Source organism: Rhinolophus sinicus, chromosome 16 (assembly GCF_057876585.1).
Source record: "Rhinolophus sinicus isolate RSI-liver-muscle chromosome 16, RSI-T2T, whole genome shotgun sequence".
NCBI classification, from domain to species: domain Eukaryota; kingdom Metazoa; phylum Chordata; class Mammalia; order Chiroptera; family Rhinolophidae; genus Rhinolophus; species Rhinolophus sinicus.
The window spans coordinates 45,216,043-45,241,102 of NC_142516.1; the positions used below are offsets into that span (position 1 = coordinate 45,216,043).

The following is a 25,060-nucleotide window of genomic DNA, read 5'->3' on the forward strand; positions in this document are numbered from 1 at the left end:
TTTCAAGGTATTAATATTTTAACAGAATTCTTTTGCAACACACACACACACACACACACACACACACACACAGTAAACATTTTAAATGTAGTTGTAAATATTTTTCAATAAAAGAGAGACAGAAGAACCAGGAAAAGACAGTTTGGGAGAGGTATGGATTATGATGGATTCCCCAAAAAAGACAAGTGGTGCAGCATCTAGATGACTGCAATTTTGTCAAACGTTTTATACTTGCAAAGTGGTTTAAAATAACTACTCCTGACAAGCATGTAAGCCAGTTTACCATTATCATCTCAGTTTTTCAAAGGTGAAATAGAATAGAGATCAGCGAACCTATCTGCCCTCTTCCAATAGAAAAATGGCAAGTGGTCACAGATGAGAAATCACTGAGCCTGAAATTCTATTTTGCTGTGTGAGCCGGAGTCCAGGGCTCCTGTTGGATGAGTACTTCTTGGCATTTGCCAAATTTGAACAGACAGAGCAGTGCACAATTGTGACAGTTTATCCAGATAATTCAGGTCAGAAATTCCCTGTGACCCTGGAATTGCGAAAACAATGTAACGTGAATTATTTAACAAACTCATGACTTTATGTTTAGCTTTATTGAGGTGAGCCAGCAACATGCTACTGTTCCACAGGAAAGGGAAGAGATTTAACTCTCATTGGTTTGGGCTGAGGTAAAGTAATGCGAGTGAGCGGGAATTTTGCTGAGAGAGAGAGAGAGAGAGAGAGAGAGAGAGAGAGAGAGAGAGAGAGAGAGAGAGATTCACTAAATAAACAGATAAGTTAGAAATGTATCCTATGCCTTCAGTTGGGACAATTCTCCTCACTGAAGAAGCATTCTTATTTTACTCCTGGCTACCCTTATGGTGCTAGGGGAGCATATATACTCTCTCTGAAAATAACCTGAAATGGTACTTCATGTTTAATATTTAAATATTGTAATATCAAATTTTAACATTAAATTTAGTATTAAAAAATTCACTCCCAGCAACTCTTCTTCTAAGTCCTGATGCGGTTCACCCTGGTCCAGCTGCAAAGGGCCACAGAACAAGGGTCACCAGCCAGAGTTCTAGATACCACTCAATGACAGTGCAAATTAAAGCAAAACAAACCAGCTTGTTTTTTCTCTCCAGCCTCTCTCGAACCAAAACACAGAAGGACCTGAGCAAGCAGAGCCAACCCACAGGCAAATGACTCACTGGAAATCATGACTGTTTGCTAAGTAAGGTCTTCTGCAGCATCCCAGATCAAACGCCCAGGTGCCTCCTTCCTCAGCCGGCCCTGACTCACAGGGAAGAGGCCCGAAGGTGCGTGTATTGCCTCTGATGTCTGCTCAGGAGACTCATGACTTAGGTCCAGGGAGACATTTGTTTGATGGTGGTACTGTTTCCCTTTCAGTTCTTAAGTTTTTGTGTGTGTTTTTATTATTTTAATGATTATAAATTATTAAAGAAACAAAACCACAAAGTGCTCAGTATCAAATGAACAAAAATAAAAAGTGCTCAATATTAAACATCTGCAAAGGACAGAACTTTTTTTTTTTTTTTTTTAATGGCAGGAAAACACTCCCACATACCTTCCAGAAGCAACCTCTTAACACACTCTCATTCTTTTACACCAGGTTTTTTCGACCTCAACATTGTGGGCATGTTGGACTATTTAATTCATTGGTGTGTGTATGGTGGCAGGGGCTGTCCTGTGCATTGCAGGGTGATCATCCCTGGCCTCTACTCACTAGATGCCAACTGCATCCCACTGCCTACCTCCAATTGTGACAACCAAACTTGTTTCCAGACATTGTCAAATGTCACCTGGGGGCAAAACTGCCCCACTTGAGAACAACTGCTTTAGACAGTATATTTTGGGAAAGCAAAAGTGTCATTTTGAGATTGATACATGGGAAAGTGTTAGGAAATTCCTTAGGGAGACCCCAGTCCTAGCTTTCATTTCACAAGGGAGAAGACTCACAGAGAAGTGATTTGTGCAAAGTCACCTAGTGATTATCGGTCAGATCCACTTAGTTTCTGATCTACTGATCTTCTCTTCGTGTAATTCTTGCATTCCTACTGGATAGTCACATATATAGAACACAATCAAAAGTGTCTTTTTCTGTGACACTTGAATTTCAACCCAATTATTCCTACTGCAAGGTATGAGTCTTCTCTGCTCTTCACACTTATCCCTGGCCAATATGGCCGGTTGCATAGGTGATGACAGATTTTACTTTACTAAAAGGAAACCTGGTTTTTCTTAATTTACAGTCCTTCTGCCAAGGGGCACTCAAGAAATTCCCAGAAGTTCTTGTGTTTCAGAGCCTAGTGTCCCTCTTTTTTCTGCTTCTTGCTAGCTTTTTATCTTCATAGGACAAAAATCCAGTGACTTAGGGTACATTTTCTTCCCTCTTTGTTCAGATCCATGCCTATAAATATCACCCCTAAATTTCTCTCCTGGAAAGCCCCCCACTTCTATCCAAATTCAAACCCCCATCAGCTTCTATCTGGACAAAGGGAATTGTCTCCTTGCTTCTCCTTTTGCTCCTCTACCATCCATAATCCAAAGAGCTCTTGTCTTTTTAAAATGTAAATCAGACCACGCCATTCCTCTGCTTAAAATCTTCCCATGGCTTTCCACGACACTTCAAATACAAATTCCTCACCCGGGCCTACAAGGCCTTAGTCTTGCCAGCCCTCCGCCCCCTCTGCCACATAGCAAGCACACTGGCTATGTGCTTGTTCTCAGACATTCCAAACTCTGCCCACCTCAGGGTCTTTGCACTTGTCCTTTCCTCTGCCTGGAATGCTCTTCCTCCCTGCTTCTGTCACTGGCTCCTTCTTATCATTTAGGTTTCATCTCCAAAGTCAGCTCTTCAGGAAGCGTTCCATCTTACTAATATAGCCACCTCTGCCTGCACCTTAGTCACTCTGGATCATATTACCCAGTTTCATGGCCTTCATAGTATTTATTGTTATATCTTAATCTAAATAATTATACTTATTAGTGTACTTTTTATTACCTTTATTTCCCCTCTCCCCATCCAGAATGTCTTTTTCACTGTTGTATCCCTATTTCCCACAATACCCAGCAGACAGTACATAGGCGCGTGATAAATGTTTTTGAGTGAGTGAATAACAAATTTACGAAACACTTAGGCAAATAGAATTTAGGATCCTTGGCATATTTATCTAATAACCGTCACCCCTCCTATTCAAATCCACTCTCTACTTCCTGCTCCATCTTCATTGTGCTACATAATATAATAGTCAGACCCAAAGCATTGAAGTGTTCATCTGGTGATACTGATTTAATAATCTATGCCCTATCTGACTCTGAATGAGTCACTTAGATTTTATAAAATTTCCCAATTATATAAGATGTCACTAACAGTTCTGCTTTTTTTTTTTTTTTTAACCTTCGTCATGAATTCATTTACCTGAGTAACATCATCTAATAGTCAGGCCCCAAGCCAAAAAAGAGCTGAGGAAACAGAGTTACTAAGAAGATTCCATTTACTTGCATGGGCTTACTACCATCTCCCTCAACCAGATATTATGAGAATATATGAAATAATATCTGTGGAGCATTGAAATATTAGTAAGAGATATTCATACACATGAAAAATGAAGCTATTGATTTTCTGACATTCCAATGTGTCATTTATATGCTTCTATTAATAATTATGTTAAAGAAGGTCAAGTTTTGTGCATTTCTCCTAAGTCAAGGGAAATCTAGTTGCTTAAGGCTTTTTTTACCCAAGAGAGTCTAGCTCAGAATTCAAGAATGTTTAGGAATAAAGAAGCTGAGTAAATTTCAGGAATTTTCTGCATCCTTTACTCTCTGGAACCTTTAACTGTTGTCATAGACTATGGAATGTCAGAGAGCAAGAAAGCCCCTTATAAATCACTTGATCCAACCCTTGTTTTATGATGAGATTTTATGATGATCAAACCCCTTTATTTATGATGAGAAAGCAATACCCACAAAGTCATATACCAAAGTCCTTCAAGCTTATTAGTGGCCAATGCCAGCATAATGCCAGCTTCCCTTACTTTCACTCCAGAGATTGTTCTGTCATATTCCATTGCTTCTCATCTGCCATTATTCTATTACTCTCCTCTAACTTCCAAAGGTCAAGCTCAAATCAAGAAGGGAGAGTAAAATGCTAAGGTCAAGATCTCACCAAGAAAAAAATACATAGTCGTGTTCTAATATTTCCAGATTTTGGTCTTTTGATGAGGAATAACCACTCTCATTAAAAGTATGCAAATATGCATCTGAAAAGAATTCAGGTCAACGTGGTAAACATTTTAAAAACTTGGCTAACTTGGCTACCAGCCCTGGAATGCTCAGCAAGCTGAAGCAACACTGAATCCAGAAGTAAATAGCCTGAGGCAAAAATTTAAGAAAAAATATTAATTTAAAAAGTACTTTGGTTAGGAAAGAGCCATCCTTACTTATTCGGCCAAATGAACATAGCTAAGAAAAGCCAAACACCAAAAGACAACACCCAGTACAATGGTATCAGTCAGGTCCTTGAATGGCAAAAAAAAAAAAAAAAAAAAGAATAGAAACTAGTGCTTATAAAGTATGAAGACTCTGAAGAATCAAAAATGTGTGTGTGTGCCATGGATCATGAAGAAATATTAAGTTAAGTATTTTCTGCCATTTGTGAGAATGTGGAGCAATAGTAAATACATTTTTTAAAGACTTCCATTTGTAAAAGTTAAAAGGAATACACAGACATAAAATTCAGTTAGCTTAAAAACTGAGTATGTTCTCAGATAGCTATAGAAATACACCAGCTCTGAGACACACACACAAAAATGTGTTGAAAGAATAAATTGAGATGGCTCCATATAGAACTGGCAGCATGATTTCTAATCATTATGTGTCTAAGGCCACAGAATTTCCACTATCTTTAAGAGAGAATACAATGAAAGTAGCATAGCAATTTCTAAACATTGAATCAGCCACTTCTCCCCTATTAATACAGGAGAGATAAATTTAAAACTTAAAATAAGCCTCTAAAGTGTCAAGCTGGGGGGAAATGTATCAGAAGTCTAAGCAAGCTCTGATAAAATATGAGCACACTATCATGGTATAAATTCTACTTTCTATTCTATTTCATGCTTCATTTTATTCCTTTTTTTATCCTTCCAAAATCTAGCAATAGAAAAGATTAGTGAATACATAACTAAGTTATTTCATAAATAAATAGATTTCTTTTCGAATAGAGTCAAAATTGAGATGTTTAACTCTAGATTAAGGTTTCTTCATCCTGGGGTGATTAAAATGGCCCAAAAAAAAAAAAAATCAATATCACGGTAAATGAAATGTGAATCTGCTTTGCAACTTGGAACATTGTACTTATATTTTAAAATACAGAATTGGACCCTCACAATCATGTTCTACGCAATGTTGAGAATTACATGACTGTGTATATGTGTATGTACGTGTAAATATACACACATATGTATATTTACACATAAATTTAATAGTTAAGTTTTAAAATAAATTATCATATGTAAAAAGAAGATAAAGAGAATTGAGATTTGCTGACCTCAATCCCTTTTTTTTATATTATAAATAGAACGATATAAATCAGAATAGAAATGTGCTAAAAGCTAGTTATTATCATACCTTGGAACAAACAACATGTGTGATTAGTTGGTTGGTTTTACAAATAGCAAGTAATTCAATGCAAGTATCATTTATTTGCTTGTGAAGTAGTCTGTAGTTCCTTAATTAAAAAAACCTGATTAATGTAGATGACTTTTCCAGGTATCTTACGCTCCATGTTAACAAAGTTGTACCGTAACCAGGAATCCCGTCACAGTTCAAGGCACAAATAAGGATCAAGTTACATCTCCCAAATATAATGCTAGCAATATCTATGCAATAATAGGATGTTCAGAAGGTCCAGTTTGTCTCCTCCAGGCCCTAACCCTCTCTCTGTTAGTTTTCCAGAGGTACCTGGTACCTACAAGACTTTTGGGGGGAATTCCTCCCCAGTTTGTGATACGGGCCAAGGGAATAGCGCCCCCTCCACACTGAAAAACTTTTTGTTTCCTTTTCCTCAGTTTCTTAGCTCCTATCCCCCATTCTTAATTACTTTGTAAATCAATTTATTTGTACTTGTTGATTGTAATCATTGAAGCCTAATGTTCTTTCCAACCTGTTCCGGGCCAAGCTCCTGGACAATTAACACCATCTGAATGACCAGTTGAATGGCCATAGGCTCCATAGAGCTGACAGATTTTCCATTACGTAGCCACCCCACATCAACAGCTTTGAGCTCTGCTCATTAAGCCAACACTTTTAAATTTATTAATTAAAATCGATTTTTACTCATTCAGGGGCCTTGCGGATACACATGATACCCCAGCAAGACTACCTGTCCCAACCAAAGAAGCCAACATGGTCTTCCAGGCGGATCTCGAGACCCTTTCCTCTCATCTAAGATCAGATAGGGTGACAGGTCCATGAATCCCCAATCGGTAGGGACAGCTCTACCCCTCTGCCCAGCAGGAAGCAGATACAGAAAAATAGACTTCCTGTCCCTCAACTTCCCATAGAGATTTTATGGGGATCATGTCTCTTAAGTGGAAGAAAAGGCAGGCAGTTAGAGACAGGCATTGGGTCTCTGCATTCCTGCACATCCAACTCAACCCACAGAATGTGACTACCCAAAAGACCTCCCCTCTCCACCCCAAACTTCCCCTTTTCACTGTAATTATCTACCCCTATGAGGAAACAAATGGGTACAAAATACACAACTAGATTAAACCAGTCACTCACACCTATGTAGTAAGGGCCACAATGACCTTCATTTCACCTGGGCCTCATTATACCCCCATTATAATATCATACATATGCCCAGAAGTTCATTAATATCATTATAACAGACTGAATTCTGGGAAGGAACATGTGCAGTCTGAAAAAATGAGATAATAGCCTCTTGTCAATCATAGGTGTCAATCAAGTGGTCCCACGCCCAGAAAAGAACAGCCCATTCTAGAGTAAAAAGGGATAAAAACTTCAAGTCCTCGCCAGCCAGTGCCTTTTGAGCCTTTTTAGCCATTCTTTTGCTCAGGCCTGCTCCTTTACCCACCGAGTGTACTTTCTCTTCTAATAATTATGCCCTTGAGCCACTGCCTTCTGCTCGGGCCCACTCCTACCTCTTTGGAGTATATTTTTTCTTCTAATAAACTGCTCTTTCACCACTTTATTTCTGTGTCTCATTCAATTCTTTGCTTGAGACGCCAAGAACCTAGACACCACGCCAAGGAGGGCACACCCTCTGGCAACGGAGTGGCTAGGATTCTGGGTTTTCCTCCAGGAGGCCCAGGTTCAACCCCCCAGTGTGGGAACCTAGCATGGACACCACCGGGTTTGATCCTCAGTGTAGGAACCAAGCCCAGACACCACAGCATTCTACCCCCGGTGTGGGACCCAAGCCCGGACATCGCACCAAGAAGGGCCCACTCTCTGGTAACACGTGAACCTCTTTTAGTGCATAGATGGCAGTATGGGGAGGCAAGTGCAAATCTGTTCAAAGCACAGAATCTCTCCATCAGCTAATTTTCATGCCTGTTCTCTTAGCTTCTGGTGTTTCTGGTACTTCTGGCTTATAGATGCATAGCTCCAATTTCTTCCTCCATCATCACATGGCCTTCTTCCTATGTGCCTGTGTCATTTCTTCTCTTATAAGGACAGCAGTCATACTGGGTGGGGGCTCACCCTAATCTAATATGACCTCATTCTAATTTGATTACATCTGCAAAGATCCTATTTCCAAATAAGATCACATTCACAAGCAATGGGGCTAAGACTTCAATCTATCATTTGGGAGGACACAATACTCAATTAGCCATTTATGGTTGAAATGCCTCAAAACTGTTTCTAGAAGGTCATAGAGCTTGGTTCACTCCAGCCAAGCTCTGCCCAAATGTCTGGTCAAGAAAGCAGTGGCAGAGACTGAATACTCTACTCCATCTGCTTCCACGCATTCTGGCAATTCAATAGGGGAAGGTGATTTCCCAATAATTGCTGAATCGAGAGTTTACAGTGCCCTTACCAGATCCAAGTTCAAAGCATCTCCCCACACCCCCCATTAAATCTTTTGTTTCAGATAAACAGCTACATCTTAAGGCACAGAGCAGTCATAAGTGAGTTTGGGCAGATCAGTTCCAGGATCCACTGTATCCGTTTCTTATCGCTGTAAAAGTTACCACAAATTTAGTGGCTTAAAGTAACACAATTTTACTACCTTACAGTTCTAGAAGTCAGAAGTCCCAAATCAATCTCATTGGGCTAAAATGTCAGCAGGACTGCATTCCTTCATAGCCTTTAGGGGAGAATCTGTCTCATGACTTTTCCAACGTCTGGAGGCTATTTGCATTTCTTAGCTCATGGCCCCTTCCTCTGTTTTCAAAGCCAGCAGCAAGTAGCATCTTTAAATCTGCCTCTGATCTCTGTTCCCATCACCATATCCCCTTCTTCAACTTTCCTGCCTCCTTCTTTTCTTTGTAGGGACATTTGTAATTACATTAAGACCACCCAGATAATCAAGGATAATCTCCTCATCTCAAAATCCTTAATTTATTCATATCTGCCACGTTCCTTTTTACACATAACATATTCATAGATTCCAGGGATTAGGATGAGGACATTTTAGGGAGGCCATTGTTCTGTCTACCACTCCCACCATCCTTTTTACTCCCTTCCTCTACTTCCTAGGACTGGAGAAGCTACAATTTCAAATCCTCAAATTACAAAAATATCTTGTTTCACCCTTGTGTCAGGATATCAGGGCTAATTGCCCTGTATTTCTTCAGTAATTTCAAGTTGATATTATGCCTCCTTTTAAAATATAACATGGCAAGGCTCACTACATAAGAGAAAGTATAATTAAAGTCTTTAATGAAATATAATTTCTAATGATCACCTTTGATGGGATTATATGGAAGTATAAGGCCATATGCACTCAAGTGTATGAGGCTTTGCAATACACTTCTAGTGAGTAATAAAACCCAGAGAAGATGTTTGTGAATAAAGTTGCTTCTTTAAAACAACTGGGCTCTATTGCTTTTTATGAACTATTCTAAGATCTTCCTTCATTCATTTGTTCCACAAATATTTATTGTTTGTCCACTATGTGCCATGCACTATGGAAGGCACTAAATATAAAGGTGGACAGAAGGGATTGGTTTCTTCCCTTATGGAGAATACAAACCACAACCTAGTGGAGGAGACAGACACCTCACATGAACCAACAAATAAATAGACAACTGCAAAGTGTTATAAATGTTACATGGGAAATAAAGAAACCTTGGAGATCAAGATTAAATAGAGGTGGGCAGCTGGATAGCTTAGTTGGTTAGAGCGCGAGCTCTGAACAACAGGATTGCTGCTTCGATTCCCACGTGGGCCAGTGAGCTTAGCCCTCCACAACTAGATTGAAGGCAATGAGCTGCCACTGAGCTTCCAGAGGGGTGGCCGGATGGCTAAGTTGGTTAGAGAGCAAGCTCTCAACAACAAGGTTGCCGGTTCAATTCCCACATAGGATAGTGGGCTGTGCCTCCTGCAACTAAAGATTGAAAACGGTGACTGGACTTGGAGCTGAGCTGCACCCACCACAACTAGATTGAAGGACAACTACTTGGACCTGATAGGCTCTGGAGAAACATACTGTCCTCCAATATTCCCCAATAAAAAATAAAATAAAATAAAAAGATTAAATGGAGGGGGCACAAGTATTAAAACTAGGGATGATTGTTCTCAGGAGCGTGTGTATACCCAGGGCTGGGACAGTACACTGTCTTTAGAAAGCTTAGGGTCAGTAATAAAACTGACTAAAATCAGTCTACTTTGTATTATCATCATACACTGGCAATTCTAAACAATGTCAGTGATACAACACTTCTGAAAAATTGATCTAAGTTCTAAACAATTGCTGCAGTTAATGTTGAGTTTTAATAATGTAAACAATAAATTGGCACATTTTTATTACTTATCCTTTAAGACACACTGAATTCTACATGGGAGTTAATTTGAAGAACTCCCAGTTATACAATCAGACAGACTCAGTGCTATGAACTAAATGTTAGTGTCTCCCTCCCCCATCCTCCACCCCCTCCAAATTCACATGTTGATGACTAAATCCCCAATGTGATGGTATTTAGAGGTGGGGCCTTTCGGAGGTAATTAGGTCATGAGGGTAGAGCCCCCATAATGGGATCAATACCCTTATAAGAAAAGACATTAAATAGATAATCTACTCTCCACCATGTGATGATACAATAAGAAGACAGCCATCTGCAAGCTAGAAGTGGGCCTCACCAGACACCAGATCTGTTGGCACCTTGATCTTGGATTTCCCAGTCTTCAGACTATCAGAAATAAATATTTGTTGTTTAAGCCATCAAGTCTACAGTATTCTATAATATACAGCAGCGTGAACTGACTAAGACACTCAGCTACACACATTTGTTTCTACATAAGGTTCAGGGGGTACAAAATAATTTGAGTTAGCTTTGCTCTCTGTTCCTGTCTTCAAGTCGTCAGTTTCTTTTCACAGCTCTTAGTCCTCCCAATGTTTCACACCCTGAGGAAAAGTGAAATACTCAGTTATGTCCATATTGTAGGTGGCAAATTTGAAACAAAAGACTCATTCTTGGGTTTCTTTCTTATTTCTGGGATAACTGCTGCTGAACTCACATAAAAGTCACAACACAACTGGATAGTGAAGGAGTGGACATAAATCTCTATCGTGGTAAAAAAAAATATGACAGTGCTGCAACTGTAACCATTACCAACTGGCGTTTGGGTAAAAAAAGCAGAGTTTGATTCCAAATTTTCATCTATGCCTTGTGCAAATCATCCTCCAAACTTCTGAAGCGTTCACAATTTTGGAAGGTGTTCTTCATGTATGATGTTTTCTGAAAATTTTTAAAAAGTATATTCTTCCTTTTCATCAGTTTTGAAAAGAATTCATTGATGGAAAATACTGTAGCTTGAATGTATAAGAGTAAAAAGGCTTTCCCAGACACAATAGAGTGTTCATTTTGAAGTACACAGAATAAAGACAATTTTTGAAAAGTTAATCCCAACATTTGTACTATAGGATCCAAAAGAAAATGTGGATACACAAGATAAACAAGTCTGGTTTTTCTCTTTACTGAGGCTAACTTTCTTTCCTGTGTTAACTTTTTTCTGGAGTGAAGTTTTAGTTGAGGTTAATCAGGCAAAGAAATTTGCAAAGAGACAGAATAGGCTTTGGACAATGTATATTAAACTCTGGGCTTTAAATTTTTTCCTTGCAGATCAATGCACATAAATTATGGAGAAAGTCAATAAATATACAACAATGAATGTAAGAAAATGGACATTTATGTAGAAAAAAATCAAATTCTAAAGAAGACCAGTGGCAACAATAAAACAAGGATGCTTGAAAGTACCCATCATTTTTACCAAGAATAGGCACTTGTTCTAAAGCGGTGGATTCAATAACACCAATTTTTTGCTATCACTTAGTGATTTTCTCTGACTTTTTGGAGAAGAAGAAAAACTTTAGATTTAGCAAATATAACAAATTTATGATGAATTTTCTATTGAAGATATATTAGTGAAACTTTTTTTTATTGGGGAATATTGGGGAACAGTGTGTTTCTCCAGGGCCCATCAGCTCCAAGTCGTTGTCCTTCAGTCTAGTTGTGGAGGGCACAGCTCAGCTCCAAGTCCAGTCGCCATTTTCAATCTTTAGTTGCGGGGGGCGCAGCCCACCATCCAATGTGGGAATTAAACCGTCAACCTTGTTGTTGAGAGCTCGAGCTCTAACCAACTAAGCCATCAGGCTGCCCCATAGTGAAACTGATGGGGAAACTGACCTTAAAATGGCTCCCTGCCACGTGGATCTGAGCTAAAATGGTGGCCCCAGCCGAAAGAGAAGTCCCCAGCCTAAGCCCCAGCCCACTTCCTCATAACCCCCTGCAAGCCACAACTTGAGCCAATCACCAGATGACACCTTCCCCGTCCCCGACTCAAGGAAGTCCCCAACCCATAAAAACCTGCTCAAAACCTTGCCAGGGGCTCAGTCTTTTGGGAAGGATCCCACTGAGCCTGCCGGCGTAATAAAGCTGTGTTCTCCCTGATCTCCGCGTGCTGCTTGAGTTTCTCAGTCCTTGCCGTTTTTCTGCAACAAAACATTTTTGAGTGAAGAAACATTTGGAAGCCACTGGAGTCTATCTCAAAGAAGCAGTGATATGGCCAATTTTATAATTTCCGAAAATTACTCAGCAATAGGATTTATGATTCTGCCAATTGTATTCATTTGTTTAAGATTTTCTGAACTATATCTGTTGCTTTATGTAAAAGAGAACTTTCAAAATTAAACTTGATAAAATTATTGTTTGATTAATTAGTAATAAATCATAATTATGATTAATTATGAATAAAGACAGGTTGACAAATCTGGCTATCCTGTCTACTGAACCTGAATAGTAAAACAGGATCCATTTTAATAAACACATTCACAAAGTTGCCAAGTTAAGGCTTGAAAACAGAAACTGTAATATTATATATTATTGTGACAGACCAATATATAGGTATAATGGTTTGAGATTTTTTTTTTCCTATCTTAAAAGACACATTCATGTAATTACATAGTACTAACCCTGAAGAATAAAAAGGAGCAGGCCATTCAAAAGGCAGGGCTAAGATCAGTCCGTATAGTAGGAATAGTCAGAGAAAACACCCTGGATTACAAAAGAACAGGAATAAATATGGTTGGAAGAGAATATGTAAAATAGAGAATGTCTTGGGTTGTGCCTGGAGAAGTAAGCAGAGGCCAAATCTTATAGTACCCTATCAGCTATAGCAATCAATTTAAATCTTATTTTAAGCACAAAAAGAAATTATTAAAGTAATTTAAGCAGGAAAATAGTGTGATCAAATTTGTTTTTACAAGATGACTCTGGCTGCAATGCCGAGAATCAATGTCAGGGGAGCAAGAGTGAAAATGTGGAGAACAATACGAAGATTATTTCGATAATCTAAATGAAAAGTTGTTATGGCTTAGATTAAGTTTATGACAGGGAAGATGAAAAAAAGTGGATAGGCCTGAGACCCAGCAAGTAGACTTAGAATCTATATTTGAAGCAGAACTGATAGAATTTGCTCACGATGTGGATGGCAAGAATGAACAAAAGGAGAAATCAAGAAGTCCCACATTTTTGGTTTAAACAATCAGTAGATGGGGGTGTCATTGCTTGAGATGGAGGAAAAACAGGGTTAGTGAGGAAAATCCTTTCTCAGGGCTCAAAGGCAACCTCACACACACACACACACAAGTATAAGAATAAAGATACACTGTAAAGAGACATTCTCATTTTATTAGAAAAACCGCCATTATGGAGAAACCCAAGACAATATCTGGCCCATATTTCCATTTTACCCATTAGAGAGCTAAAGCCTAAAGGGGAAAGATGATCTGTTCTATGATTCACAGCCTGGATCAGAAGTTGTGTCCTCGGTCAGATTCTTTGGCTCTAGCACTCTAAATCCTTCATCCAGGTTTTGTTTGCTTGTTTGCGTACTTGTTTGTTTTATAATCCTTTTTCCTTTTGGGCTACGTCTGCTAACAGAGCCTGTGAACTCATTTCTTCCTAAAGGCACAGTGATAGATACCAAGATGGTTCTTCCTGCCTTCGGATTTCTTGGGCCAGCCACACCTCATTCCTGAGAATCACATGGAACACTGGCAATCAGGAAATTTTCAGCCATCAGTCTTTGTCTTCTAACGTTAATACCCTCAAAACCATGCCGGGAGGCTTCTAGGCTCTTTAAGGAAGTATAGGTACTCAGTTCTCTCAGACAAACAAACACTTATTCATTATCTAATATTCTATACTCTATGAATGATTCAAAGGGATGATCTTCCATCCTTCATACCTTGAAGTTTTAAATTTGGTTGGAGAGATATAGAGGTAAGAACTGGTTAAGGGGCAGTGCTGGTCAGTACAAAATTTAGCATCAAAATAGGTGACTAGCTCAATGAGGGGCATGACATTTTAGAAAAGGTGGTTATCCATGTGGGTGACAAAAATCAAAGATTATGGAGCTAGAGAAGGAAATCAAAAAATCGTTTGTCTTTGAAAATGAGAAAAAGGCAGATGCAAACTTCCACTGAGAGAAACCAAGCCAGCTTGGGACTTGGCCAAACCCAAAAAAGGGTCAGGAGTTTTAATGAAGGGCAGTAGCGTTGGTGATGGTTATGTAATGAAGGCAGGACAGCTAAGTTGAGAAGAATAACTAATCACTATGTTTGTACTAACTCAAGTAAGCTTCCTAACAACCCTTTGAGAAGGTATTACTTTAGCTCCATTTTACAGACAAGAAAACTGAGGCATGGAGTGGTTGTGTAACTTGCCTAGTCACACAGCCAGCAGCACATTGTGGTGTTGGGTTTCAAGCCCAGATAGTTTGCTTAGAGAGCTTGTGCTCTTAACCACTGTAGCATGTGGCCACTCATGGGCGTGTTAGTGGTTTGTAACATTCAAAGGGAAGGGCACCAAAATGACCATGATGCCGTCTGGAAATAATGATTAGGGACAAGAATAAATGACTACCAACAAGTCACTGCAGAGACAGGGTCAGATTGCAAAGAGAGAAGTAGGCTTACAGGCCAGCTTCCAAACAGTAAGGATGAGGATAAACATTGAGAACAAGTTCTGGTGAGACATTAGCTTCTGGCTTAGAGAGTAGATGAGATTAAAAGAAAAAAATAAGAGTTATAGGGCAAGCACAGCCAAAGATAAACCTCCCTGAGGCAGATTCCTGGCACAAGGCTGGTCTGGCTGTCCCTGATTTAACTACTCATGTGGCTACCTTTGTCCTTGCATCTTAAGGAAGAGTTATGTCAGCCTCTGAAAGGAAAAGAAATGCTATCAAATTTTATAATGGAGACTGAGCATGAAATGCTTAGGGCACACACCGAACCCCATCTTCCTATCTCCTTCATGAAATAAAGGACAAGTATTAAAATGTATGAAGAAACAAGGTCAACCAGCTATGCCAGATCGTTGAATTTAATTTTGGAGGTAATATGGAGCCACTGAAGGTTCTTGAGGTGAAAAGTAAGAACATTCATTGAGGCATATCAAGTACCCTCACTTGACTGTGGTTTACAGGTTGGATTAGAGGAGAAAAAGGCAATCAGTGGAAAAGTTTAAATGCAGCCAAGGTAAAAAGACATGTAATTGGCTATCAAGAGGCTTTGAGAAGGCAGTTAAAACAATGATAAAAATACGAGCTTCTAGGAGAAAATCAAACTTTCAGGGATGATTTCTCGCAACTCGGGAGAGTTTCTTCCTGCAGTGCTAACAGTTTAGAAGGGGACTTTCATAGTACATTCAACAACATACTGAAAAGATGACTTCCTTGGAACAGAGGTGAACCGTGTAATTTTAGGTAGACATAGCTTCCCTTGAAAACATTCTTTTATCCATGATAAATACAGCCCTAAGCAGTATCCCACATGATTCATGTGGCTGTAACACACCCAACTAGTTTTTCTTTCTAAGAGACCCATGAATCAACTGCTTTTGTCTAAGAATTGGGACAATTTGCAAGGATCAGCTTGACAGATAATAGATGTACACCTGAAGCAAGAGCAGTAATATTGAAAATAAACCATTTCTACTCTGGTATAACAAAAAAATAATAATAATCCTTTTCTTTCACCATATCTTTGGACTATAAATCTTTATAACAGGTTGTCAGCTACACTATTAGGCTTTGGTCTCTTTTATTTTTTAATCACTATTTTCAAAGATTTTTTTTTTTAAAGCACTTAGAATGAAAACCTAAAAGGAGCTTTAAAAAATTTTACAATCTTGTGACTTGAGTTATCAGTTTCTTCATCAGTAAAGAGAGGAAGTTGAATTAGACATTCTCACAGGAACTAAATATATATGATTCCGTTAATGTTTTCATAAATTTTTTGAAGATAATCTTCAAAATATCTGGGATTTTAAAAAATATATATGTGCCAAAGTAATATATAGACTCAAATATGAAACACACATTTGATAAATTACATAATCCACATCTATATTAGCTATTAATCAATTATAATTTCTTTATGGATACAATCTTTTCATTAATTGTTTACCAGTTCTTAGTTGTACGAGTAAATAATTTTTCCAAAATGTTCATAAATATAACAAATTGGATCAAATTAAGGAGGTTTCTTTGGTGGAACCCTTTTATAATGTCTGAAACCCTCTCTCCACATCCCCACCAACTTTCCTACGAACTGCTGTCCATCCATAGGATTAAAGGGGTGGGTCTGAATATCATATTTCTGTTTCATAGCCCTACCCCATGGCCAGGGTTTGTTGGGCCAGGAGAAGGCATCTGACTACAGAATCTGGAATTGGAAAAAAGAAAGAGACACAGCTATCTCTTTCCAGGTAGCTGGAGGTGGAACATGTAACCTTGGTACTTCCAGCAAATGTATTTTTCCATTTATGCATGAAAAAGTAGAAAAAGCTAATCCACAGAGAGGGGGAAAAGCCTGAAATCAGACACGTAGAGGAAGAGGTGTTCAAGTCTCTGGTCCAGTTTATTGCTGAGACTTAGCTATTTCTCTGTCTTAGATTTTGTGAGTATCCTATATCCTGATCATAAATTCTCATTGTTTGCATAAGCTACCTCAACTGTGTCTCTGCTCTGAGTCTGTCTCTCAGGAACAAGAACTCTCACAAGGATGTGTGCAAGGATGTGTGGCTGGCATCTCCCCAGACTCATCAGATTGCCCGGGTGCTCTCAGCCGAACTCTGGTGGTTGCTCAGAGACACTTTTGATAGAGTGTGTTCCAGAGAAAATAAGGAGGGGGAGCAGCCTTTGTTTAAAGCAGCAACTCACACCAGTGGATTGCCAGGCCATGTCCTCTTCTTCCTTCAATTTGTCTCCCAATCTCTGAAGCAAGGTTATCTCTTTAGGGAAAAGTAAATAATTCTGGCTGCCCAAGGTCCTTATAGAGCCAGGGATCTCTCTTGGGTTCCTCAAGATTGTCTCAAGTTATGCATTATGAGCTGTGGGAGTTCTCTTCATGAGTATACTCCAAAACAAAGTGCTTGGCTTTTGGTAGGCAAAGCAAGAGGTGCACTTGAGCTGGTCCTATTAGATGTCTCATAAGCATCTCCCCTCCAAGACTAGGGAAGAATCAGGCCTTACTACAGAATGTAGCTTCCTCTTACAAAGCATCCCCTTAACCCCCACCCACCCCACCCCACCCCACCCCACTCCTGCATATATGCAGATTAAGGGATAAACCAGTTTGTCACAATAACGGGATCCTTTTTGCCAAGTAAGCCCAAGCCCAGACTGGCTGACGGACTCCCACTGATGAATTCACAGCCATAGGGTCATCAAAAATAACTTGCCTTGCCTTTTCCTTCTTAGATATTCCTCATACACCCAGAAAATTATAGTCGCATCAGCTTGCTCTAATAAGACTACATTTGCATTTTGTCTTTCTGAAGATTAACTTGACTCTGTCCAAGAAAGTTAAAATATACTATAGTACTCTCTTTAAAGTCTTTTTATAGTTTATGGTCCAACATCAGCATGGCTCCTTAGAGTATTCTTCATCTCATATCATCAATTTTTTCAATCATGGCCATAGCCTCAAGATGACTTGGCTTTAAGTCCAGTAAAGCATTTTTAATTAAAACTTACTTCTGCTTCTGCTGGCAGCGTAGGTAATGTGAAACAATCCTCTCTCAAAAGATGACTAAGAAAGCTTGATGAAATTTTAAGAGACAAAAAATCTTGCAAGTATCAAAGGGCCAATACGATACGATAAATTAACTACCAGTCCCAAGTACAGAAGGCATAGAAATCCAAATAGGTAGGCTTGGTACTTAGACCCACTTTTGAAATTGGAAGTATTTGCCAGTTGAAGAGAGGCAGCGAAGAGGCTGAGTTGTATTTTTGGTATCTTTACAGAGCTAGGAAGACAAAAATCAGTATCTAGAGACAGGCAAGGTAAAAGTTTCATAAATTATCCCTCACTTTGGACTGGTAGCCCAAAGCGCTGTACCCTAGAAGTAACGGTAAGGCAGAAATAAACTATTCCTTTTATGAACTACAGATGTACTAGAGGACCTGGAAAATATCAAACCTGGAACTTGGATTATGTTTGGTTTGAATTACTATGTACCCAGGCACTTGGTTAAAGCAATTAAATATCCTCTTTGGTGCACAAAATATAATTCTAGTCTTCAAATTATTTGTGTACTTTGTGTTTGGAAAATTATTTGCCAAAAAAAAAAAAAAATGTCTAGCATACAATCAAAGTATCCAGGCATATGTGGAGACTAGATAATATGAATGTAAACCATGGACAACAAAAATAGACTCCAGAGACTCCAGATATTGGAATTATTAAATAAAGTATCAACAGCTGTATTTGCTAAGTTCAAGGAGATAAAAGTCAATTCTGCAGAAAACAGGAAACAAGTGGCAAGTTAGATATCCTAGAACTGAAAAACTGGATAACTGAAATCAAGAATTCAATAAATAAACTTAACAGTATAGTAGACAATGCTGAAAAAAGAATTAGGGAACTGAAAGATAGGTCACAATAAATTATCCAGAGTGAAACACAAAGACATAAAGATGAGAAATACAGGAAGAGGCATAAAAAATACACTGAGAAGACCTTACATGCATTTCATTGGAATCTCAGAAGAGAGAAAGACATTCTTTGAAGAGACAATCACTGAGATTATTCTGGAACTGATGGAATATAGCATTTATCATCAGACTATACTGCAGAAATACATACTGAAGGTGATTTGTAAAAATCAAGGAAGAAACATCAGTTGTGGGTAATCATACAAGTATATCTTGGCTGCATCCACTTATACATTGTCATTCCCACTTGATCTTTAGTTGTTGCTTGACACAGGATCAACTGTCCCTGCTGTATCCTTTATTTCCTACTGCAAGATCATTTAGCTCTGAAGCTCTCTTCCATGACTACATAGTACCCCGCCACATAAAATATTCTGCTGCTCTCCTACTGCCCTGAGCTTTGAAGAAACTCCCTAAGGTGGTCTCATAACCACCTGTCCAGATACACCTCAATGATATTTTCCTTATTCCCACCCCATTTCATCGTGGTTCTGTAGAAATTCTGAATTCTGCCAGACCCTATATTATGGGTCTCTGACCTTTAATCCCAAAACCTACAGTGGAGAGGGGTGAAGGGAGTATCTTTCATCCTCTACCCTCAGAACGTGCACAGAGCCCTTATTGGGAATCCAAGTCTTCACTCTCTCTCAATTCTCTCCTTTCTCCTAAAATTTTTTATCTAGTTGCAGGTGGAAAAAAAACTGGTTTAATCTGACAGTTTTATTCCCAATTTTCTCTCTTATGCCCAAACCAGTATATTTATTCCTCAAAGGACAAACATTTGATTTTCTGTTAAGTGTTCTGCTAGGTCATTTCTTCCCAGAAGCAATGAATGCCACTAAATAAAACATAATAAAGGCAAAAAAAAAAAAAAAAAAAAAAAAGAAAATCAACCTGGGAACCAACTTAAGTGAGTATCTCAAAATATTATTTTAGAACATATGAAGCCAAAAATTTTGACAAATGTATTTATATTAGATCTATAATTTATACTATAATTATATTAATTATATGTATGCTATATTATATGCTATGATAATGTATTATTAATTGCATTTATGTATACATATATTATACACAATGAACAGAGATTATTTTATGGGCACAGGTTTACACAGCAGAATTTATTATTCACAGAGTCATACGAATTTTGGTTTAACACATAAATATCTTCTAACTAACTTTTTGGTGTTCTGGGACCATATTTCATTATATCTTTAAATAAATGCATAATTATATAATTTTTGCCCTTGTCTAGTCTTCATGCTTCTCACCAGATTTTTACAAGTTCACAAAAATAGTAGGGAGTGATTTTGCAATTATGTATCTAATCCTGTAAAAAAATCTATCACGTAAATGTGACAAAGGTCATAGTGAAGCTCAGTTTGCAGGCTTACCTGCCTTAGGAACCCAGGAAATGTAGGAAGTAATGCGGACTCCCTGAAAGAAGAGAGGAGAAGGACGTTAGGGTTGAGAGCCAAGTCTTGGGTACTCAGATTCAGGAGCTTTTGGAGGACAGAAGGGTTTCCCTAAGTTCTGGGGGGGGAGGGGGAGAATGCCCTCAAGAAAATGGAATACATGGCCCCATTCTCAGGTCTCAGAGAACAGGTACAAGAAGTATCTAGAGGGGTGGGAACTACAAGGCCATATTTAAGGGGTTGGGGGAGGTCCCACAGTGCCATTGTCACTTAACGACAGAGCTAAGTCTACCTGGCAGAAGTATAAGCCCTTTCTTCTTGCCATAGAAACAGCTCAGTGATTGCAGCTTGATAGCAGTGACAACTGGAACAAGTTTTCTTACAACAAGCAAGGGACAGAACAAACAACAGTGGGGGCAGCAAGAAAACAGGACCTGTGCTGGCATACAGGGAGCAGGCAATAGCTGCAAAAGGCACAGCAGTAGTGCTGGCAACCATAACAAAGGGAATCCAGCAATACAAGGAGTGTGAGTCACTCAGGGCTTGGCGGAGGGAGGGCAGCGTGTGGAGGAGGGCAGAGGAAAGAGTCCTCTCTCCTGATGGTAAACATCCCCTGATGAGCACAGCCAAACAAGGAAACATCAGAATACCCACCTCTGGTTTCACAGCCAAATTCCTGGGCCCTATACAGAGCTGCTACATCAGAATACCTGGAAGTAGAAAGAGGAATTTGAATTTTAAACTAGCTCTTAGGGTTATTTATTTATTTTTTTAACATTACTGCCCATATATCTGGGCAACTGGGAATTTGTCCTGGGGCCTGACTTCAGAGAAACTTCTTCCAGCCAGGCTCCTCACAGGGCCAACGTGTCCTAGGGGTCAAGGGAACATGTCCAACAGGACTCCACACCCACCTAATTCACAAACACCCCCATCCAGGCCATGCTCCTGATATTCAAGACCCTGGATATTAAGACCAATTCCAGGTCCTGAATGGACCTCTTTCCCCAGTCTATTCTCCCAGGGGTGGGCCATGTGAGTGCAAAACCCTAGAACCAAGTATTTTCCAAGGGGCTTGGTGGGCATGGAACTTAGACTTGACTGCGAGGCTAATTACATGTGCTCTCCAAGCTTCTCACGATAGGGCAAGAGCAGGACTAGGAAAAGAAGAGGGGCCGCCCTCTTCTCTCTCTCTCTCCACATTTGTACCCTGGGCCCACAGATGTCAGGGACATCTGCTGGTCTACACTAGAGACTTACTCATTATTTTTTGAATCTTTTTTTTATTTATTTTAAGTCACAGGGGTTTTATTTAGTTTAGTTTTGTTTTTGTTTTGTCTTGTTTTACATTGTTTTTAAGAAACAGAGAGGGAAAGAAAGCTCTTAGGGTCCAAATGTCAATTATAAAATGAATGAATGCTAGAATTTAATCCTGCGGTGACTCTACAAACTCTTGAATTTTCCCGTGGCAGGTGAAGTCTTGGAGAACAAGGATTGAATAAGTAAGTGGCATCCTACAACTTTGAATTCACAGAGTTAATTTAGTTTCAGCAGTATCTGTGGTGCATTTATTCTGTGCTCCCCGTTGACCTAGTGTGAGGGTCAAAAAGATAGGATGAATTTCCTCAAAACAAGGCCACTGGATAATTCAAGTTGTACACATGGAATGCAAAAAGAACAGGTGTGCAAGGGAGTATGTTATTTTAAGAGCTAAAGTGGGTGCCCTAGATGTGCCGACTGCAATCAGAATTTAATGAATCTTCAAGATCCTTTCCTTCTATTCTCAAGGTTGCCATCTTCTAGAAGAGAACACACACCCTCCTACATGAGAGCCTTGTGCATTCAAGGTTCAGGAACAAGCAAGACTCATGAGGGATACTTGGTACATCAATGTTTATTTGGTTTTGGTTTTAAGGATCTTTTTTTATATGTAAATGCATACTTTTCTAACATTTTTATTTTTCTATTTGTATTTTTTTTATTTAAGTGTGTTTTTCCAGGACCCATCAGCTCCAAGTCAAGTAGTTCTTTCAACCTAGTTGTGGAGGGCAGGTCACAGTGGCCCACGTAGGGATCGAACCGGCAACCTTGTTGTTAAGAGCACCGCGCTCTAACTAACTGAGCTAACCGGCCACCCAAACAATTTTTTTTTTTTCTAATGTGCGCAAGAAAGAAACATGACAGCTCAAAGTGTTTTTCTTTCAGCAATGACCTACCCACTTCGTCACCTATGACACGCTTTGCATTTGTCAATCACAGCTGGCCTATGATAGGCTGAGTGTGGTCAGTGTTCATTTCTGCGTGGAGTATTGTGCAATGAAACTTGGGAAGAGATTTAATTATTCACACTGTTGTTAAAGTCAGACATTCGTTTTGCCCTAAATTTATCATAACACAAGCCTAAGACATCTGAGTCAGTACAGGCAACGACCTGGGATAGTATCTGTTCCACTTTTATGCCAATGAAGTTGTGCCACAGAGAATAAGGAGCAGCAGAGGCAGGAAGCAGCAACCGAGCAGTGACCTGGGAAATTCCAGCTGCCCTCCTGCCCTACTTATAAGGAATAGCGATGATTCATTGTTAGGAAGCACACAGATGTTGACTCGGCGAACAAAATCCTATGCAAAATTTAACCTCTCTGGACCTTTGCTTCCTTTTCTGGGAAAAATAAAACAGGGTATTATGTTTGGATACCTAGATAGCATTGTTCAATATTGGTATGAAAGAACAGGCATACATATAATTTTTTGAATGTGTTGTTTCTTATGTCCTTGAAGCCAGTCTTCTTCTGGAACGTATCTATCTACAGAAGGCAAACTGTATAAGAGAAACCTCCACATTCTGGGCTTCTGCTGTGCAGTTGTGTGGTGGTCTGCTTCTTCGAGAGACACAGGATGTTCAGGTAAAGTACATCTATTAGTAAATTCTGAGGTGTCCACACAAACACAGGAGTCCAGAGACGTGGGTTATAATTGTGGTTCTACACTACATAGCTCTGTGACCTTAGTTTCCTCACCTGTGAAATCATGAAGTTTGACTCTTAAGTCTCCTCCCTCCTTTACTGTTTTATGATTCTAGGATTTTGAAATAGTTGAAAATTTAAACCTATAATGCCGAACCTCTCTATCATCTACCTACCATAAGAATAAGCACTTATATGAGATACAAAATGTTTCTGTTACCAGTTTTCTTTCAGTGTGGGAAAGTATGGCTTGGGTAACATTGGGTCAAGGATGAGACTCAACTTGCAATGGAGTTGAAAACCATTCCTTACTTACCTCATGGGGTTGATCTCATCCAATTAGATCACATCCTTGAGAAGTTTATCATGTATTGTGCTCTATAGAAATGTGCTATAAACTGAATGTTTGTGTCCCTTCAAAATTTTATATTGAAACCTAATGTGATGCTATTTGGAGATGGGGTCTTTGGGAGGTGCTTAAGTCATGAGAGCAGGGCCCTCATGAATGGGATTAGTGCCCTTATAGAAGAGATTCCTGAGCCCCTTTGCCCCTTCTGACATGTGATACAGTGAAGCGACAGCTGTCTATGAACCAGAAAGTGGGATATCACCAGACATTGAATCTGTCGGCACCTTGATCTTGAACTACCCAGCCTGCAGAACTGTGAAAAATAAATTTCTGCTGTTTATAAACTGCTCAGTCTATGGTATTTTGTTCAAATCGACTAAGATGAAATGTTGTCACTATTACTAATAACAAATGTAAGCATATTTATCCAACAAATGTTGATCAAACATCTATACATCAGGCATTAAAAAGACACTGATTCTGTTTTCCCAAGGCTCACAGGAAGTCAAAAGAGCTCAGAAAAAATGATGACAATATCCTTAAAACTGCTTTTTTGACTTTTATGAAAAGTTTGAGTTTGAATAAAAAACAAATTGCTAAAGCTATTTTCTTCTCTATTCAAGTATCACATATCTTTTTAAATGTTCCTGCCCTAAACTTGAAAAAAACGTATCTGAGATTTGGCAAAAGCTCAACTGATTTCAGTGCTGAGTGAAGAAATAAGAGATGCTACACTCTGTTAACTCTTGGGACCAAGTATAGTGGCAAGTATTTAATGGGCTCCCCAGAAATGACAAGAGAAAAATAGATAATTATAACCTCACTGTAAAGGGTAATAGAAGACTGACCTTGGGCTATGAAAAATGTGTTCTTGTAGCCTTGGGGCTGCAAAGCCCAGTATGTCCACCCCCTTTGCACTTTACGCTTGGGTAACACAGCACTTACCAGCTTCTAGCTCCCTTAATGTAACACCCTAGTTCAGGCCTCTGTGCATTTTCTCATACTGTGCCCTCAGCCTGGAACAAGTGATTCCCCATTACTCCTTGTTCTTCCTCCCTTCTTCTTTCTCCTCCTCCTCTCTTCTCCCACAAGCTGCTGCTCAGTTTTGAAGATCCTACTCCAGTTATTTCTTGCCCAAAGTCTTCCTAATTTCCCCAGCCCCATCTTTGTGAGGTGTCCATTCACTGCACTGCTGTCAGCCCTATGGTGTAAGGCACTTACCATGGGGTGTGAGAAACTTCTGCATTTTGTTTGTTTCTTCCACTAGCACAGTGGTTCTCAACTGGAGGAGACTTTGTCCCTCAGGGGCATTTGCCAATATCTGGAAACATTTTTGATTGTCATGGTTGTGGACAAGGGTGCTACTGGCATCTACTGGGCAGAGCCCAGGAATGCTGCTAAACACCCTACAGTGCACAGGACAGCCCCCACACAAAGCATTACCTGGCCCTAAATACTAGCAGTGCCACGGTTGAGAAATTGCCCTCGACTATGAGTTCCTTTAAAGCAGGAATTTTTTCAGCCCTGTTCCAGGAGTTCCAAATACAGTGGTCAGTGAAATCCAAACAATTTTAAAATTTAACTAAATCTAAAAATTTAATTGAAAAAAAAATCTTACTACAGCTCTA

General features: G+C 39.3%; 1 protein-coding gene across 5 annotated transcripts in view; it reads right to left on the bottom strand.

Moving 5' to 3' along the window:
* Positions 1–25,060, bottom strand: part of TMC1 (transmembrane channel like 1) — a 242,620-nt gene that overhangs the window by 185,360 nt on the left and 32,200 nt on the right. For all 5 annotated transcript variants that reach the window (XM_019736715.3, XM_074330566.2, XM_074330565.2 and 2 more), the window contains exons 2-3: positions 20,775–20,830; positions 20,100–20,142 (exon numbers count right to left, since the gene is read on the bottom strand). The gene's annotated coding sequence lies outside the window, so the exon portion shown is untranslated. The remainder of the gene's footprint in view (positions 1–20,099; positions 20,143–20,774; positions 20,831–25,060) is intronic.